The sequence below is a fragment of the Globicephala melas genome, chromosome 8 (genome assembly GCF_963455315.2).
Source record: "Globicephala melas chromosome 8, mGloMel1.2, whole genome shotgun sequence".
Lineage (NCBI taxonomy): Eukaryota > Metazoa > Chordata > Mammalia > Artiodactyla > Delphinidae > Globicephala > Globicephala melas.
The window spans coordinates 65,803,719-65,821,843 of record NC_083321.1 but is presented as its reverse complement, the minus strand read 5'-3'; positions in this window follow the sequence as shown (position 1 = coordinate 65,821,843).

Below are 18,125 nucleotides of genomic sequence, written 5' to 3'. Positions count from 1 at the left end.
TCTGAATAACTTACTGTGTCACAGGACATACATCAACATCAGGGATCTGTATAGAAATAACAGTAGTCATTGGACACAATTCAGTGACACCGTCCTCTGAAAGTTTTTATCCCATTGTAGGAGGACCACGAGCAGCAGGTACAGAAATGTTTTCCTAGTTTTCTTTGAGTCCCTTGGTTGGATTTCTAATTCGACCTGCTGGGTGAGCTCACCCAGGGAGTCAGGGGCTAAAAAGAAGAACCAACGATCCCCCCCTTGGAACCAAAATGTTTCTGTATACAATCTTCTAGCACTCCCCAGGTAAGACCCATTGCATGGCTGGCAAAGTACCCAGTAGGACCCTCAGGCTTTTTGCTCTTCCAGAACGACATTCTGTGTAATTGAACACCCTGCTCACTGTGCCAGTTTTGTCATGCAGTCAGGTATAATGGTGGTCAATTAAGACAATGAGCCAAAACGAAAGTAAAAATCAAGTCTTTATTCACTTATTGCAATAGTGCACAAAAAGGCAAAAATAAAGAGGTGCTCGTTCCCCACTGTTGAATTTTTCCCCACAGAGAGGATCAGGTGAATACAGCACAGATGGGGGAATCATCTCGCTGCCAAAGAGTGCTGAACAAAGAACTACTACCTCTTTATGGAGCCATGGACCAGGGGTAGGGAGAGAAGGAAGGGCTAAGGGCAGAAAGGTGCTCAGCCAAGCTCCCTAAAAATAGGTGGAGGCTCCTTGACTCAAACGCAGACATGTGTATGAACATGACTGGCCCAGGATGCCTGAGTCCTTGACTGCAACTCTCTCCAGAAAACTGCAGTGCATGGGCTGTGCACCAAGTCTGAAATGGGGTGGGCAGCTTTCCCCCATGAGCCTGCCAGGCAAAGCTTTGTAATTGCCTTGGATCAGGCCTGAAAAATCACATACAGATTTTTTTCATCTATAAAATACAGATTTAATATCTACTGTGCAGAGCAGTAATAATGTGATAAAAGCTAAAGATGAAACACAATGTTAATTTCTTTTCCAAGAGCTAGAACTGGACTCCTTGGGGCATATTGGCTCTTAATCAAGAAGGGTGGACTTTATCTGCAGGCTCAGAAGATTCAGAGGATTCTAGGGTATTAAAATATTTGAAAGTATCCTCACAGAAATACCATACAATGTATCAGGGTCCTAGATTTTCCCTCACTTTGGCATAAGAAACCTGTCTTAGTTAGGCACTTCACAGTCTTTCAAGTTCATCCATTCTCTTAAGTCTTAGGCTTGATTATTAGCTTTCCCCACTCCATTGCTGAAGATGAAAATTTCATTTTATGCAACCAAAGAGACTTTCTGGTTAATATTAACATGTTACTTAGACTTAGCTGTTATTATCTTTCTGTATCTCATCAATAACAAAATAGCCATCAATACCATAATATTTAAAATTACTATTTCTTTTGTACCTCTCAAAAGCTTAATACAGCACACCCTCAAGTACATTTCCTTCCAGTGGTATTACCATCATAATTCACCACCAGGGAAGGTTGGCGTGTCATCTTGTGCTGGGGGTTGTCTGCACTCTACCTTACTATCAGTAATGGGTCTGTAACTGATCTAATTTCCAAGCCCCTAATTATTTTACACTGGCCTGGGCCACTCCTGGTATCAACTGTCACAAAATTATTTCTCCAGAAGCAGATGCTGAGATGGAGTTTGGAACGCAAGATGTTTATTAGGCGTCAACATCTGTGAAAGGAAGCGTAAGGAAGCAATATTTGGTAGAGGAAGAATTTGAGCTGTGATGCACCTGCCTTGGTTTCCTGAGGCAGCTCTCCACAGCTGAAATAGACCATGAAGTTGCTGACAGCTGAAGGCTATCTGTTGATGGCACTCCCCACACCTGAACAGCAAGGGGATCTGGATAGTACATCAAACTGGCTACCATACTCTTCTCCCTATACATTATTTTAGTACCTTGAAAAGAGGTTTAACAGATACAAACAATGCCAGCCAGTCATTCACAGTAAGCATCTCAGTCATTCACAAGAGGCGATGTGGTATCATACATAGAATCAAACAGACCTGGCTTCACATCTCACCAGTGCCTTTTGAAAAGCTTTGTGACTTTGAGAAAGGCACTCAACTTCCTGAAGGTTCTATTTCCTCTACAAAATATAGATTTAATCGCCACCATAAAGAGCAAAAATGGTGTAATAAAAGTTAAGGATTAAAAATAATATTAATTTATTTTCCTATTTCCCTTCATTCATTCACTTTTCTCAAGCATCCTTTTTATTTATTTTTGATATGGATTGTTTTCAATTATATTATTTCCACCTTAATTGAGATTATCCCATGAAAGCACTTTATAAACTCTAAACTTATAAAATATAAGGCTGTTTTTGTTTGGTTTTGTGCAGATGGTGCATGGTAGAATAGAAAGAGCACAAAATTTCTGGTTTCACACCACAGTTGTGAGACATACTAACTGTGTAGTCAAGGGATGTTGTTTAATTTACTTACAGCCAGTGTCCATATTTCCAAAATAAGGTAAAACTCTCCGATCTGCCTGGCTCACATTGTAGTTTTGAGAAATAAATAAGTTATTTATGACTTAAGTAACTTAAATGACTGTAAATGAGACTGTCCAATGAATTTTAAAACACAGTACAAATAGAAAATATTATTGTTATAATAATTTCAGTAGCCTCCTAAAATGAGTTCCTCAATATTCCAGCCCATTCAACACATAGAAGCTAAATAAGTTTTCTAAAAGAACTCAAATGATATCATTTCTCTGCTCAAAATTCATCAGTAGCACCCCTTTGCCTCTCAAATAAAGGTCATACTTCTTAGCCTGGCATTTAGAACTCTACTACTTTTAAAGGTTTATCATCATTTTTCATGAACACAAATGATAAATGTTTCTGGCAAAAATGCACAACTTTTAAAATATAATAATATAATTATATTAGTGATAAATATTTTGTAATGAGGGAAACAATGCAATCCAAAAATGTCCCAACCAAATGCAATGACCAATGTTAATGACCTTGTGAGCATTCTATCACCCTAGTCTTCTTTCTTAGAGAAAGACATTTAAGCACATACAAACACAGAGGGGTTTAGTTTCTCTGAATTTTTCCCTTTTTATCCCAAGATAAATTGTCACGTAAAATTAATTGGAACTTGCATTTTTTGCTTTCCAAAATATCAATGAGAGGTCTGGTATACAAAGAGTTTGGAAGCCATTAATTCAATCTTTACAATCACAGTAAAATTTACACTGAGGTTAAATAAAAATTAAAGACTTTTCTTGCACCTATCAGAGAACTGAGGTTTTAGAAGAATTGTCACTCCCAGATCTGGAGAGTCAGGTACATAAAGAGAGATGCAGCAACTGTGCTCTGCTTATCTGAAACAAAAGTTGCTGGAGCCATTAAGTGGTAGAAACATTTAAATAGCAATTTAGATTAAATGCTGGAGGCTGAGTGGACTAGCTTAAGAGTGAGAAACCAACTTTTGGGACCTCAGTGTTAGTGCCCATAAAAATTGCATATGCCTTCTTCCTAGAAACTCACCAGGTTCTCAGAGTGAGATCTGAGAAAAATCCCCTCAGAAACTTGGATCTACATTAGAAAGAGAAGAACATCAGAGAAGGAATAAATGAAAGTAAAATAAATATTTTATTTTTCTTATTTGTAATTAATCTAAAAGATAACTGTTAGTTAAAGCAATAAAGATTAAAATGTATTGAGTGATTATAAAAGATGGATAAGTGAAATAAATAATAAGTGAAATAAATAACAACAATATCACAAAGATGGGATGGAGCAATTTGGAATACTCCATTACAAGTTATCTATAATAACGTGAAGCTGTATTCTAGTGTTATTTAAAGAGGGATTAGATTAGTTAAAATGCATATTGTAAACTCTGATGTAACACTAAAAATTTTAAAAAGAAGCATAAATGATAAGCTAAGGAAGGAGATAAAATAGAAGCATATAAAATGCTCAATTAAAACCAGAGAAGGCAAAAAAAGGAGTGCAGGGAAGAAACAAAGAGCAAATTCAATGAATAGAAAAGTTACAAAAATGATACATATTAATCCAACCATATAAATAATAACTTTATATATTAATGATCAAAACACATCAATTACAAGCCAAAGTTTATTAGAGTGGAAAAAAATAAGTCCCAACTATGTATTGTCTACAAGAAACACACTTTAAATATAAAGTTTCATGCGAAAAGTAAAAAGGTGGAAAAGGATATACCATACTAACATTAACCAAAGGAAAGCTGAAGTAGGTACATTAATTTCAGACAAAGAAGAACTTCAGAACATGGAACACTATCATGGATGAAGACATCACTCCCCAAGAAGACATAGTCTCAAACATGCATGTACTGGAAACAAAGCATTGAAATACATGAGGCAAAAACAGACTGACATGAAATAAGAAACAGACAAATCGAGTATTATGGTGGGAGACTTTGACACATATCCCTCTTTTAGTAAGTGATAGATTAAGCAGGCAGAAAATCAATAAAGATGTAAATGACATGAACAGCACTGTCACTATCAAGTTGATCTAATTGACGTTTATAGAATACTCCATCTAACAACAGCAGAATATAAATTCATCTCAAGCTGTCATGGAATATTCAACCAAGATAGACCACATTCTGGGCTATATTTTAACACACCTTAACAAAATTTTAAAAATAGAAATCATATAAATTATGTTCTTAGACCACAATGAAATTAAACTAGAAATCAATAACAGAGAGATAGCTGAAGAATCCCCAAACATTTGAAAATTAAACAGCAAACTTCTAAATAACCAATTGGTCTCAAATTTTCCTGGCAATGCCCATCTCCCTCACTCTGGATTCAGAGATCTGAACCTGACTACTTTGTTCAGCTGGGGACAATGAAGACCAACACCCTCCCTTTGGAATGGCGTTCTCCCATCTCTCAAGAGCGACTGACCCATGTTCAACTACTGTTCTCATGGAATCCTCCCATTTGGCCTTCAAAGTGCTGGTTTGAATATTTTTACCACTACCACCAAGATTTGCACCTGTGAGAGGCTCCCTAGGCTTCGAGGGTCACCCCAATACACTCTTGCTTGTAGGGCATAGCATCCAGGGGGTGGGAATTAGGAATTCCCATACCCATCCCTTTCTCCTCTTATTGACTATCAACAATGGCGGCTATGGGCTGAATGTTTCAGCACCATCTATGTTCAGGGATATTTGATTTGGCAGGTGAGTTGTTTAACCTTCTTAGTGGATTCTGACTTCCATGGCCACCTTCCTCCTGGTGTCATTGTTTATTTTACCAAAATAAAGAATCAGGATTCTCTGGATTCTCTTCTTGTCTCATCTATTTTCTCTTTCCATTTCAATACCATATTCATTTATTACTGTGGTTTTATAACTTGTTCTGATATTTGTTCATTTTTATAATTTCCTTCAATTCTTTTATATTTAATGTTACATGTAAACTTCAAAATAAGTTATCCATTTTTTTCAAAAATCATATTAGGATTCAAACTGTAGTCATATTAAATTTCAAACAACTGTAGGAGAATTATCATTTTCATGATGTTAAATTTTTCCATTCAAGAATAACATATGATTTTGCATGTGATTTATTAACATCAATGATTTAATAGTTTTCTTCATATTGTTTTTGATATCCTTTGTTAAATTGATTCCTAAGTACTTTATAGATTTCTGTTTATATTATGAATGGGACTTTTCCTAATTCCTATTTTTGAGTTGTTTATTGCTAGAATAGTTACTATGCTGGAAAAGTTACTATTTTTTCTGGTTATCTTATGGACAATAACTTTTCCCTATTTTCACTGAAGTTAAATAATATTTTTCTTAGAATATCTTTGGCTTTCCAGTTATTTAACCACTTCATCAACAAAAATAAATAATTGTTCTTTCAAAATTTATAACCATTGTTTGATTTTTCCTGTTATTATATATTTTACATCCTTCAACACATTATTGATTAATCATGGCACTAACATGTATCCTTTTCTGGTTTTTAATTGTAATTAAAATGGTATTTACTAGTATTTCACAATTTATATTTGTATTTGCTTTTAAATCTTTATCATATTTAAGTAATTTTCTTATACTCCTGTTTACTCAGAGTTCTAATTAGTCATGGTTCCAGAATTTTTTTTCAAATATATTTCCAGCATTTTAGTGATAAAAACACATAAATTTTTCTCTAATTTGTTAAGGAAATGAATTATGTTAATAGAACAATCAATATGGAACAACTCTAGCATTTCTAGAATAACTTGTATTGGGGTCTGGTATAATCCTTTGCAACAATGATAGTTCTATTTGGTAATTTTTTAAATAAATTTTGCTTTTATAATAATAAATGAGGTGTTATTGTCTTATAGGTTTTAATATTAACATTATTGTGGCTTCATAAAATGAACTGGGAGGTCATATATTTCCTATGAGCTAACATAATTTTGACAACATTGAAATAATCTTTTATTTAGAAGTTAGATAGCTTCCATTTTTAATGTTTCCTTAATCACAATTTCAATTTTTTTTTTGACAATTGGCCTATTAACTTTCCACTTCTCTTGGATTGATTTTGTTAATTTATATTTTGCTGGGACACACTCTATTTCCTATAGATTTTCAATTTCTTTCCATAGTTTCATACAATTATCTCTTATGGTTCTTTGCATAATTTCTATATGTATTGCTATTTGTTTTCTGAACAAATTGAAAGAGTATAATTATAAATATTAATATAAACCTCTCTGATTTGCTTGCAAGCTGGAGAAGACATACAAATTTGTTCAAGTGTTACCATTTCGTGTCTTCTGAACAGAAAATTTAGAGATTTAGCCTTGTTTGCTTATTTTTTTCTGGGAAAAAGTTAATTACTTTATTACTAATAAAGCTGATACTAGAAAACCTGAATAATATGTGCTGGTAAGCAGGTTTTTTAATAACAAACCCCACAATTAGATAAACTCGGCTACTGAGACATGGTAGCATTAGAATAAGGAAAATCTATCCCAACATCCTCCTGTCCCTGCAGAACAAAGAGTCTCTCCAAGGAGTATGAGAGAAAACATACTTCCTTGTGTTAACTGAATCCAAGAACAGTAGAGAGAATTGGTTGGGCAAGGCATGCCTAGTTACTTCTCTAAAACTCACCAATAATACTAAGTCACTCCTCTTCTAACAAGGAGTGAGTGGGAGAGGTTGAAAAAAAGATGCTAGAAGTCTTAGGCTACTAGGGTTTCCTCCATAGGTAAAGAAATATCCAGAAAAGGAAAGAAATAGACCTACTTTACACCTGAGAATTATCACCTTTTATTCATTTTTTTCATTGATCCACCCATGTATCCATTAAACATTTATTACACATCATTAATATCTAGGCCATTAAAAAGATCAATCTTCAAACATTTCCCTAGAAAGCCCTTATAGTTAACTCCCCAAAACAAGTTTAATACCATTTTCAAAGTGAATAAAATCTAGAGATAATTTATTGTCTACTCTCCAGATGCCCAATTCCTTTCCATCTAGAATGATTAATAGAATGGGAAGAAAGACACAGTAACTGTCTATTATTATTTCTTTGGTATTGAAGTAGATATTGATGCTTCTGGCATGGCCTGGAAAGAGCTGTATGAGTATGAGGATAACAAACAGACCTCACTTACACCATTTTTGGTATGGATATCACACATAGTAAGTAAATGCCTATACGATACTGGCATCTAGACTTTCCTGTAGTATCTTTTCTGGCATTCTTAACACCATTAAAACACAGTAGTGCCACCTTCAGAAATAAATAAATAATATCCTTTTATCTTCAGTATATATTACTTAGCCTGACTCGTAAAGCACTTTGTAATCTGGAGCCTGCCCACTTCTCCAGAGTTTTCTCACCACTTCTCTCTGAGTACTCACTAGTACAGTTCTACTAAACTATTTTCAGTTTCTGAACCCTACTGACCTCTCTCTCACCAATGGACCTGTATACACATTGATCTCTTTGTCTGAAACACTCTTTCCCACGTTTCTCTCTTTCACTCCTAAATATCTTTTATATATCAATTCTCTAAGAGTCAGTCCATGAATTAGAGGTGACGTTCAAAACATTTAACAAGTATGGCTCAAGCACTGGTGACCAATCGGAAAGGACATAAGCTATGGTGCTGGAACAGAGTCATAGAAGGCTTACAGTGTCCAGTGTACCCCTTGGTGGCAGAGCCAAGACAAAATGTGTGAGAAATGTCTCTGGAGAGAAACCTGAGTAGCCAAGGTGTCAGGGGAAAGAATTGGGAATACAGGTAGAGTACAGGTAGAGGCTAATTACCAAACTGTACAGAAGTATTACACTGTTTTAATAAATGGTTCAGCCATTCTGTTGTAACCTCGGTAAATGTCTCCCTTTTATAAACTCCATGAGAAGGTTAGGTATCCCTTCTACGTTCTTCCACTTATCACCGTGGTACAACGTGTCACACTGTATTATAATTTCCAATTCACTTTTCTATCTCCCTCACCAAATTAAAAGCTCTTTAAAGTCAAGGACTTTGTCTTGTTTGTCAGGATCAAAACCTGGTAGAAAAACTTCATAACTATTTGTGAAAGGGGAAGGAAGAATGGGAAGAAGACAGGAAAGAAAGAAGGAAGGAAGAGAGGGAACAGGGGAGAGAGGAAGGAATTGTAGTAGACCAGATGTACAAGTCTTATTAACATTCTCAAGTGCAGGTGTCCCCAATGCCCAAGCCGAGGACAGTCCACGGCCTGTTAGGAACCGGGCCGCACAGCAGGAGTTGAGTGGCAGACAAGCAAGCAAAGCTTCATCTGCCACTCCCCATCGGTCCCCATCATTCGCATTACCCTCATTACTGCCTGAACCATCCCCCCACCCCACCCCACCCCTGATCCGTGGGAAAATTGCCTTCTACGAAACCTGTCCCTTGTTCCAAAAAGTTTGGGGACTGCTGCTCTAGTGTATTGCTTAAACTTTTAAGAAAGTATTAAGAGGAGAAAGACATAAAGATCATTTAATCCAACTTTCTCGTTTTATAAACAAAGACACAGAAATTCAAAGGAATTAGTATTTTGCCCAGCATCATGTAGCTAGAGAAAGTACCCAAGTGCCCTAGTCCAAGATTTGTGCTCTTATTTTTTTCTTCCTTGAACCTTCTGAAAATCAAGATCGAATCCTATTGACAAAATATTCCCCATTAACATCCATGTACTTTTATTACTTTGGAATTGAAAGTTCAGTTGCTACTGCAAATACTTACGGTGTATTTCAGTAAGGCTGATGTCTTTCTGTGGTGCTGTTTGATAATCATATAAAATAAAAATGCTCATATACATGCTAATGTATTTATCAGGATTTGACTCTGAAATTCTATGACTTTAAGTCTGAAGATAAAAATCCTTGCCCTTATTTCTCTGTAGCATGTCCCATGATCATAAAACATGTCTCACACTCCAGAAATAGTGCTCACCCCCACTAAACTGCTGGACCTCAGGTGAAACACCTGTGTTCTTGAAACTAAAATTCTTATGAGATTTGATTGTAAAAGAGAACATACAAACTCTTGTGTAGCTCCGTGTTGCACAGTCTCACGTTCCTGGCAGAAAATATAAGTAATCTTTCTTTTAAAATATTTACCAAATGTAATCGAGCAATGAATTAGGTGCTTAGGTCCCCAAACCACCTAACTAGTTTATTTGTATTAGCAAAGTACAAAGAGAGACACATGGTACACTGCCAGGGAGTTGTAACAGAAAATAAAGTAGCATATGTTTTGAATCAATTCCTCTTGCTGGCTTCAATAAAGCAGAAACAAGGCTTTCACCTACTCAATCATATAAACCACAGTTGTTTTAGAAGCAGCATTTCTCAGAATGTGTCCACTGCAGTACTGGTAAACACCAGTAAAAACGGAATTCTCAGAGCACAGAAAAGTATTCGAGTGAAACTATTCTATATGATACTATCATGATGGATACATGTCATTACACATTTGTCAAAACCCATAAAATACACAACATCAAGAGTGAACCCTAATGTAAACTATGGACTTTGGGTGATGATGATGTGGCATTGCAGGTTCATTGATCGTAACAAAAGCACTACACTAGTGGTAAAGGTTGATCGTGAGAAGCTGTGCATGTGTGGATGTGTGAGGATAGGGAGTATGTGGGAACTCTCTGTATTTTCCATTCAATATTGCAGCAAACCTAAAACTGCTCTACAAAATAAAGTCTATGAGAAAAAAAGAGATACTTTCGCTCTCTCTCTCTCTCTCTCTCTCCCTCCCCGCCCCCCCACACACGGAGAAGGATATAGTCAAATAAACTTAGAAATTGCTGCAGACTGTCTCTCACGTGTGGTACTCCCTGAACTCAATAAAAAGGAATTAGGCCCTTTCTTTTTAAACCCAGCTCTCATTGACTAACTCCAGAACTAACTGTGAATAAATCAACTCAAACTCTATGTCTTCCTGCCTTTCAAATTCCCAAGGAAAGGGGGAAAGGGAGCTCAGGAAGCAGCATAATTAGAGTTCTCAGCCTCCTATGGGTTCAGAAGTGGTTTGCCTCAGTCCCGTCCCCACCCCCTCCCACCTGCCAGGAGAGAGCAAGTGACAAGTAAAGATTATGTGGGAGCCCTTGAAGCCCAGTGGTGACACTTCTCTGTGTTCTTCCTGCTGTCACATGACTTTAAAAATGAAGTCTTATACTGTTTATAAAATCAAGAGAATTAAGGCAGCTGGAGTATTCTATTCTCTCTTGGATTCCTGTCTCCTTGATCCTGCCTTAATTACTTCAATTTCATTTGAATAACTTTTAAATGTACTTATGATGATCACTTGCAGATTGTTTAGAATGTCCTCAGAAAATGATTTTTCCATAAAAGAGTGGGGGGGGGGGAAAGCTGTAAAGAATAAGCTTAACTATTCTAATAAAATAACTTTGATGTTTTTCGTTATATGTGTTGTACAAACTGGGAGGTAGTAGTGGAGGATATTGATGAGATATTTTTCCATTAGGAAAAAAAGGAGAGTGTACTTGCCCCAGGGTTCTTTATATAGCTTCCACACCAGAATATGCCTTGGCTTACCTAAAAGTTCAAACTCCTACAGTCAAAATAATTTCCAAAATTTCCTGAATTTTATAAACTCAGAATACTTTTTGAGCAATATCTTTTAGTGTCTTATGAGACACCACAGGTCCTAGGAAGAGTTTGAGAAATGCTTATCTGAAGGCTATGTTTGGTCTAATTGACTGTAAATAAGCTGATTTATGACATCAATTAACTTATGACTATATGATCTATTATCAATTAGGAATTTCCCCCAGATATAGAATTTTAGTTAGGAAGACCTCTGAGATTCTTTAGTTCAACTCCATTTTGTGTGTAGGACCAAAACTGTTTCACAACCCACTCAGGGACACACAGAAAACAAATGACTCAGTCAGAACTGGATACCATGCCACTAATGTTCTCTCTTTGAAACCTTCCCCTCAAGACGACATGCAAGTATCTGAATTGTGCCCCTCCAAAGTTTGTGTGTTGAAGCCCTAACACCTAATACATCAGAATGTAACTATATTTAGAAATAGAGCCTTTAGAAAGGTGATTAAGTTAAAAGAGGCTGATAGAGTGAGACCTAATGTAATTTGACTGGTGTCCTTAATAAGAAGAGGAGGAATTTGGTTCAAGATGGCAGATTAGGATGACGTGCTCTCACTCCATCTTGTGAGAACACTGGAATCACAACTAACTGCTGAACAATCATTGACAGGAAGGCACTGGAACTCACCAAAAAAGATACCCCACATCCAAAGACAAAGGAGAAGTCACAATGAGACAGTAGGAAGGGCGCAATCACAATAAAATCAAATCCCGTAACTGCTGGGTGGGTGACTCACAAACTGGAGAATACTTATACCACAGAAGTCCACCCACTGGAGTGAAGGTTCTGAGCCCCATGTCAGGCTTACCAACCTGGGGGTCCAGCAACAGGAGGAGGAATTCCTAGAGAATCAGACTTTGAAGCCTAGTGGGATTTGATTGCAGGATTTCAACAGGACTGGGTAAAACAGGGACTCCACTCTTGGAGGGCACAAACAAAGAAGTGTGTGCATCGGGACACAGGGGAAGGAGCAGTGACCCCATAGAGACTGAACCAGACCTACCTGCTAGTGTTGAGGGATCTCCTGCAGAGGCGGGGGTTGGCTCTGTCTCACCATGAGGACAAGGACACTGGCAGCAGAAGTTCTGGGAAGTACTCCTTGGCATGAGCCCTCCCAGAATCCACCATTAACCCCAGCAAAGAGCCCAGGTAGGCTCCAGTTTTGTGTCGACTCAGGCCAAAAAACCAACAGGGAGGGAACCCAGCCCAGCCCATCAGCAAGCAAGCGGATTAAAGTTTTACTGAGCTCTGCCCACCAGAGAAGCAGCCAGCTCTACCCACCACCAGTCCCCCCCCACACCCAATCAGGAAACCTGCACAAGCCTCTTAGATAGCCTCATGCACCAGAGGGCAGACAGCAGAAGCAAGAAGAACTACAATCCTGCAGCCTGTGGAACAAAAACTGCATTCATAGAAAGATATACAAGATGAAAGGCAGAAGGGTATGTATCAGATGAAGGAACAAGATAAAACCCCAGGGAAACAACTAAATGAAGTGGAGATAGGCAACCTGCCAGAAAAAGAATTTAGAATAATGATAGTGAATATGATCCAGGACCTCAGAAAAAGAATAGAGGCAAATATCGAGAAGATGCAATAAATCTTTAACAAAGACCTAGAAGAATTAAAGAACAAACAGAGATAAACAACACAATAATTGAAATGAAAAATACACTAGAAGGAATCAATAACAGAATAATTGAGGCAGAAGAACAGATAAGTGACCTGGAAGACAAAATGGTGGAATTCACAGCTGCAGAACAGAATAAAGAAAAAAGAATGAAAAAAAATGAAGACAGCATAAGAGACCTCTGGTACCACATTAAATGCAACAACAGTTGCGTTTTACAGGTCCCAGAAGGAGAAGAGAGAGAGAAAGGACCCGAGAAAATATTTGAAGAGATTATAGTCAAAAACTTCCCTAACATGGGAAAGGAAATAGCCACCCAAGTCCAGGAAGCACAGAGAGTCTTATACAGGATAAACTCAAGGAGAACCATGCCGAGACACATAGCAATCAAATTGGCAAAAATTAAAGACAAAGAAAAATTATTGAAAACAACAAGAGAAAAATGACAAATAACATACAAAGGAACTCCCATAAGGTTAACAGCTGATTTCTCAGCAAAAACTCTACAAGTCAGAAGGGAGTGGCATGGTATACTTAGAGTGATGAAAGGGAAAAACCTACAACCAAGATTACTCTACCCAGCAAGGATCTCATTCAGATTTGATGGAGAAATCAAAAGCTTTACAGACAAGCAAAAGCTAAGAGAATTCAGCACCACCAAACAAGCTCTACAACAAATGCTAAAGTAACTTCTCTAAGTGGGAAACACAAGAGAAGAAAAAGACCTACAAAAACAAACCAAAATGATTAAGAAAATGGTAATAGGAACATACATATCAATAATTACCTTAAACGTGAATGGATTAAATGCTCCAACAAAAAGACACAGACTCGCTGAATGGATACAAAAACAAGATCCATATATATGCTGTCTCCAAGAGACCTACTTCAGACCTAAGGACACATAAAGACTGAAAGTGAGGGGATGGAAAAAGGTATTCCATGCAAATGGAAATTAAAAGAAAGCTGGAGTAGCAATACACATATCAGATGAAATAGACTTTAAAATAAAGAATGTTACAAGAGACAAGGAAGGACACTACATAATGATCAAGGGATCAATCCAAGAAGAAGATGTAACAATTATAAATATATGTGCACCCAACACAGGAGCACACCAATACATATGGCAACTGCTCACATTTATAAAAGAGGAAATTGACTGTGACACAATATACTGGGAGACTTTAACATCTCATTTACACTAATGGATAGATCATCCAAACAGAAAAGTAATAGGGAAACATGAGCTTTAAATGGCACAATAGACCAGATAGATTTAATTGATATTTATAGGACATTCCATCCAAAAACAGCAGATTACACTTGCTTCTCAAGTGCACATGGAACATTCTCCAGGATAGATCACATCTTGGGACACAAATCAAGCCTCAGGAAATTTAAGAAAATTGAAATAATGTAAAGGCATCTTTTCAGACCACAACGCTATGAGATTAGAAATCAATTACAGGGAAGAAAAAAACTGTAAAAACACAAAATCATAGAGGTAAACAATATGTTACTAAATAACCAAAGCATCACTGAAGAAATCAAAGGGGAAATGAAAAAATACGTAGAGACAAATGAAAATGAAAACATGATGATCCAAAACCTATGGGATGCAGCAAAAGCAGTTCTAAGAGGGAAGTTTATAGCTATACAAGCCTACCTCAAGAAACAAGAAAAATCTCAAATAAACAATCTAACCTTACACCTAAAGAAACTAGAGACTGAATAACAAACAAAACCCAAAGTTAGCAGAAGGAAAGAAATCATAAAGATCAGAGGAGAAATAAATGAAATAGAAACAAAGAAAACAGTAGCAAAGATCAATAAAACTAAAGATGGTTCTCTGAGAAGATAAAACTGATAAACCATTAGCCAGACTCATCAAGAAAAAGATGGAGAGGACTCAAATCAATAAAATTAGAAATGAAAAATGAGAACTTACAATAGACACCGCAGAAGTACAAAGCATCCAAAGAGACTACCACAAGCAACTCTATGCCAATAAAATGGATGACCTGGAAGAAACTGACAAATTCTTAGAAAGTTATAACCTCCTAAAACTGAACCAGGAAGAAAAGAAAATATGAACAGACAAATCACAAGGAATCAAATTGAAACTGTGATTAAAAATCTTCCAACAAACAAAAGTTCAGGACCAAATGGTTTCACAGGTGAATCCTATCAAATATTTAGAGAACAGGTAATACCCATCCTTCTCAAGCTCTTCCAAAAACTGCAGAGGAAGGAACACTCCCAAACTCATTCTATGAGGCCACCATCATCCTGATACCAAAACCAGACAAAGATACTACAAAAAAAGAAAATTACAGATCAATATCACTGATGAATACAGATGCAAAATTCTTCTACAAAATACTAGCAAAAAGAATCCAACAACACATTAAACTGATCATACACCATGATCAAGTGGGATTTATCGCAGGGATGCAAGGATTCTTCAATATATGCCATTCAATCAATGTGATACACCATATTAACAAATTGAAGAAGAAAAACCACATGCTCATCACAATAGATGCAGAAAAAGCTTCTGACAAAATTCAACAACAGTTCATGATAAAAACTCTCCAGAAAGTGGGCATAAAGTGAACCTACCTCAACATAATAAACGCCATATACAACAAACCCACAGCAAACATCATTCTCAATGGTGAAAAACTGAAAGCATTTCCTCTAAGATCAGGAAGAAGACAAGGTTGCCCACTCTCACCTTATTATTCAACATAGTTTTGGAAGTCCTAATCATGGCAATCACAGAAGAAAAAGAAATAAAAGAAATACAAATTGGAAAAGAAGAAGTAAAACTGTCACTGTTTGCAGATGACATGATACTATACATAGAGAATCCTAAAGATGCTACCAGAAAACTACTAGAGCTAATCAATGAATCTGGTAAATTTGCAGGATACAAAATTAATGCACATAAATCTCTTGCATTTCTATACACTAATGATGAAAAATCTGAAAGAGAAATTAAAGAAACACTCCCTTTTACCATTGCAACAAAAAGAATAAAATACCTAGGAATAAACCTACCTAGGGAGACAAAAGACCTGTATGCAGAAAACTATAAGACACTGATGAAAGAAATTAAAGATGATACCAACAGATGGAGAGATATACCATGTTCTTGGATTGGAAAAATCAACATTGTGAAAATGACTATACTACCCAAAGCAATCTACAGATTCAATGCAATCCCTATCAAAATACCAATGGCATTTTTTATGGAACTAGGACAAAAAATCTTAAAATTTGTATGGAGACACAAAAGACCCCAAATAGCCAAAGCAGTCTTGAGGGGAAAAAACAGAGCTGCAGGAATCAGACTCCCTGACTTCAGACTATACTACAAAGCTACAGTAATCAAGACAATATGCTACTGGCACAAAAACAGAAACATAGATCAACGGAACAAGATAGAAAGCCCAGAGACAAACCCAGCCACCTAGGATAAACTAATCTATGACAAAGGAGGCAAGGATATACAATGGAGAAAAGACAGTCTCTTCAATAAGTGGTGCTGGAAAACTGGACAGCTACGGGTAAGAGAATGAAATTAGAACACTCCCTAACACCATACACAAAAATAAACTCAAAATGGATTAGACACCTAAATATAAGACCAGACACTATAAAACTCTTAGAAGAAAACATAGGAAGAACACTCTTTGACATAAATCACAGCAAGATCTTTTTTGATTCACCTCCTAGAATAATGGAAATAAGAACAAAAATAAACAAATGGGATCTAATGATACTTAAAAGCTTTTGCACAGCAAAGGAAGCCATAGAAAATGGGAGAAAATATTTGCCAATGAATCAACGGGCAAAGGATTAATCTCCAAAATATTTAAACAGCTAATGCAGCTCAATATTAAAGAAACAAACAACCCAATCCAAAAATGGGCAGAAGACCTAAATAGACATTTCTCCAAAGATGACATAAAGATGGCCAAGAAGTACATGAAAAGCTGGCCAACATCACTAATTATTAGAGAAATCAAAACTACAATGAGGTATCACCTCACACCAGTTAGAATGGGAAATCTACAAACAACAAATGCTGGAGAGGGTGTGGAGCAAAGTGAACCCTCTTGCACTGTTGATGGGAATGTAAATTGATACAGCCACTGTGGAGAACAGTATGGAGGTTCCTTAAAAATCTAAAAATAGAATTACCATATGACCCAGCAATCCTACTACTGGGCATATACCCAGCAAAAACCATACTTCTAAAAGACACACGCACCCCAATGTTCACTGCAGCACTATTTACAATAGCCAGGTCATGGAAGCAACCTAAATGCCCATCAACAGACAAATGGATAAAGAAGATGTGGTACATATATACAATGGAATATTACTCAGCCATTAAAAGGAACTAAATTGGGTCATTTGTAGAGACGTCGATGGATCTAGAGACTGTCATACAGAGTGAAGTAAGAAATAGAAAAACAAATATCGTATATTAACGCATATATGTGCAACCTAGAAAAATGGTACAGATGAATCGGTTTGCAGTGCAGAAATTGATACACAGATGTAGAGAACAAATGTATGGACAGTAAAGTAGGGGAAAGTGGCAGGGGGTTGGGATGGGGGGGGGATGAATTGGGAGACTGGGATTGACATGTATACACTCATGGGTATAAAATGGATGACTAATAAGAACCTGCTGTATAAAAAATAAATTAAATTAAATTCAATAAGAAGAGGAAATTTGAACAAACAAGAAGAGGCACCAGGGATGTGTGCACAAAGAGGAAAGATCATGTGAAGACATGGCCAGTTGAGAGCCAAGGAAAAAGGCCTCAGAAGAAACCAAACCTGTCACAACACCTCTTTATTGGACTTCTAGCCTTCAGAACTGTGAAAAATAGTTTTCTGTTGTTTAAGTCACCCCATCTGTGATATTTTGCTATGGCAGCCCTCAAAAACTAGCACAGTCCTTCTGCTATCTGATCCCCTTACTTTTTCAACATTTTCCTCTTCAATCCCAGTATAAAATGTACATTTCAACCATAGTACATCCCTTGAACATTCCTGCCTCTGTCCTTCCCCGCAGCTTTTTTTCTAGAATGTCACTTATTTCTTCCCCTGTATATTATCTACTTCTATACAGTGAAACTCCACTTCTGTCATAACATTCCTGACTAGCCCAGCTCATTGTGTTCATTCCTTTTGCTAAACTTCTCAAAAACTACAACATATGAGTTGTATCATTCTTTTCATACAATTATTATTACTA